The sequence below is a fragment of the Lepidochelys olivacea genome (genome assembly GCF_965140295.1).
Source record: "Lepidochelys olivacea isolate rLepOli2 genome assembly, chromosome: 2".
In the NCBI taxonomy this organism is placed as follows: domain Eukaryota; kingdom Metazoa; phylum Chordata; order Testudines; family Cheloniidae; genus Lepidochelys; species Lepidochelys olivacea.
The window spans coordinates 57,517,074-57,520,572 of record NC_140412.1 but is presented as its reverse complement, the minus strand read 5'-3'; positions in this window follow the sequence as shown (position 1 = coordinate 57,520,572).

The window sequence follows — 3,499 nt, the reverse complement described above, 5'->3', positions numbered from 1 at the left end:
CCCAGGTCCCAGCATGCCACGGCAGCCCGTGTCCCCCGGAAGTGTTGCATGCTGGGAGATGTAGTTCGCAGCCCGCACTCTACGGGCTTGGAGACTGCTAGGAGGAGCTGCTCCACCATGGTGGAGAAAAGGGTAGGTAATCGAGGGCCATGTTGTGTCCCCAGTTGGTGGATGGCTGTATTGCCAGCTCGCCAAAGTTCATGAGTCCAGCATTCCTCCCAAAAAATAATCACTGGCTTAAAAAAATTCCCAAGGATTTACATTTGGGTAGGGTGACCAGACAGCAAGTGTGAAAAATCAGGATGGGGGTGGGAAGTAATAGGAGCCTATATAAGAAAAAGATCCAAAAATTGGGACTGTCCCTATAAAATCGGGACTTCTGGTCACCCTACATTTGGGTGCTTTTTATTTGCCATCTGGTTTATCAACCTTTAGGGCTTACATTTTCAATTTTTTTTCCTGCAATGGTACAGGGCTAGAAAGTTACTTTTCAAAACAATAATAGCTGAGATTCAGCTCAATCTCCACAGATCAAAGGCTCAAGTTTTTGAACAAGAATATAATGCTCCCTACTCAAGCTTGATAGGAAGGCAACATTGGGCCCATAGAATATGGGGATCATGACAAATGATCTGTGGTGCCCCTAAAATCAAGGTGAAATGCAAGGAGCACCTAGTTATGGACCAGGACTCCATTGTGCTAGACCAGATACAAACACAGAAGAAAAAAAAAGGTGATCCTCGCCTCAAGAAGCTTACAATCTAAGTATAAGATGAGACAACAGGTGGATGCAGACAGGCAGGAGAGTACAAGGAAACAATTATTAGCATGATAGGCAGTGATGTCAGCATACGAACAACCTAATCATTGTCAAGTTTTTTGTAGGCATCATAGCAAAGGAGAGTTTTAAAGAGGGATTTTCAGGAGGATAATAAGGTAGGTTTGCAGCTGTGTATAGGGTGCTCCTCCCAAGTGTGAGGGCAGCTAGGATTGCCAGGTGTTCAGTTTTTGACCGGAACGCCCAGTCGAAAAGGGACCATGGCAGCTTCGGTCAGCACTGCTGACTGGGCCGTCAAAAGTCCAGTCAGTGGTGCAGCGGGGCTAAGGCAGACTCCCTACCTGCCGTGGCTCTGTGAGGCTCCCAGAAGCAGCGGCATGTCCCCTGTCTGGCTCCTACATTTAGGAGCTGTGGCCAATGGGAGCTGCAGGGGTGACGCCTGTGGACGGGGCAGCATACAGAGCCACCTGGCCGCACCTCTGCATAGGAGCCAGAGGTGGGTCATGCTGCTGCTTGTGGGAGCTGCTCGAGGTAAGTGCCACCCAGAGCCTGCACCCCTGACCCCTCCCATGCCCTAACCCTCTTCCCCAGCCCTGATCCCCCTCCTGCCCTCCAAACCCCTTGGTTCCAGCCCGGAGCACCCTCCTGCACCCCAAACTCCTCATCCCCAGCCCCACCCCAGAGCCCGCATAACCTGCCAGAGCCCACAATCCCCCCCATTCCCCAATCCCCTACCTCAGTCCTTATCCCCCTCCCACCCTCCAAACCCCTCGGTCCCAGCTTGGAGCACCCTCCTACACCCCAAATCCCTCATCCCCAGCCCCACCCTAGAGCCCGCACCTTCAGCCGGACACTTTACCCCCCACACACACACCCCACCCCCTGCCTCAGCCTGGACCCCCTCCCACACACTGAACTCTTCATTTCTGGGCCCACCCCAGAGCCTGCACCCCTAGCCAGAGCCCTCACCCCCTCCTGCACCCCAACCCCAATTTTGTGAGCATTCATGGGCTGCCATTCAATTTCCATACCTAGATGTGGCCCTTGGGTCAAAAAGTTTGCCCACCCTTGCCTTAGGCCCTCCTATTTTTAGGCCCTACTGGTCAGGCAGGGGGCGCAGCCAGGGCCAGGGAGGGAGCGAGCTTGCACATATAGCCGTGGAGTGCTCCTGCTAGCAGGAAAGGCAAAGCAGCCCCATGTGGCTTGGAAGGACCTCAGCCAGAAGCCTGCTGCTTCCGCTCCCTCTAGTGTGCGTCTCCCCACGCTGCAGGAACACACTGCCAGGTATCCAGTTAACACTGGTGACTGGACACTAAAAATCCAGTTACCATAGAAACCATAGAACCACAGTGCTAGCTGTGGGTGTAGTTTAAGCAGGCATTGTCCCCCAGCTCCCCTCACCCCCAATTTCTCCAGAGCTCTGCTTAGCTGTCAGGGAGGGAAGAAGCTCCCTCTGTCCATCTCCCGGGCTGAGGCTGGCAGGTAGCTCCATGACACTGCCTCCTGGGTCCTAGTGCCTGTTACCGTCATCTTCTATGTATGCTGGGTCCCATTTCTGGACAACTGGTATGTGCCTGTGGGGGGCAGAGCAAGGAGGTTGCAGGGGGAAGAGGCAGTACCAGAGCGGTAGGGTGGGAAGCTTGCACAGAACCTGCACACACTCTATCCAGCTCCAGCCAGAACTATTGCCCCTCCCTTGTATAAGGAACGAATTCCCACACATTTGTAGGAAAAACAAAACAAAACATCCCATTCTGGATACTATTAGTTTAACATTTACAGTACCTTCCATTGAGGGACTTCAGAATTATGATGCTCCATGTTCAATACTGTATTGAACTATACTAAAAATCTAAGAAATCCATTTTTTTTCTTTGATGTATTTTTCTGTACTGGGATGCATGGGCAACCAAGTTCTTTCCTTATGCTTAGCCTAGTTCCACAGGCCAATGCATCTTTGTACTTTTAAGGGATTGCAAAAGCACTGGAGGAAGCTCAACACACAATGTTGTAGGTTTCTTCCTTCCCTCTCCCTCAAGGATTTTAGCAGGCTATGGTAGAAAGATTGGCTGAATAGGCTAAAGGTAGGTTCTGTCCATTTGCTGGTTCTCTAGCAGTTCAATCCATCGTAAAAATACCTCACATTTAATTTCTTTTGAGTTTCATCCCAAAAACTTAAAGCTAAATAAACCTAAAGTTAGTCCTCATTTTTCTGTCCCAACTCAAACTAACTTCTTTCCCAAGTGGAAAACGTTGGGTCAGCATGGAACGTGTGTGATTTGAGAAGGTAATGAGAACACAGGCCATTTCCTGCTGAAAGTTACACCTGTGTAGCCTTATTGACTTCAGGGAGAACAGATTTTTGCACAATAATAGATTTTGGTCCCTTCTGCTTTTTCACACCTCATATAAGCATCTCATTCATTTTCCTCCCCTAAACTCTGAGCACTTTAAGGAAAAAAAATAAGAAAGGTCTGCTTGATTTACACATGCAAATGAAACAGGAGTCCCTTCATTCTACACTAGCCTTAAACAAACACCAGACCTGATGTAACAAGGATGTTACTACAGCAGCCTTGGTTGGACGGTTCTTTTGAAAGATCCTTAATGGTTTTTTTAAGATGCTGATTTTCAGTGAAGTCTTTTTGTTCAGGGGGGCAGAGAACACAACAGGGAATAGCTCTGTTTTGTCAACTCCTAGTCTTTCAAAAGCTGAAAGGC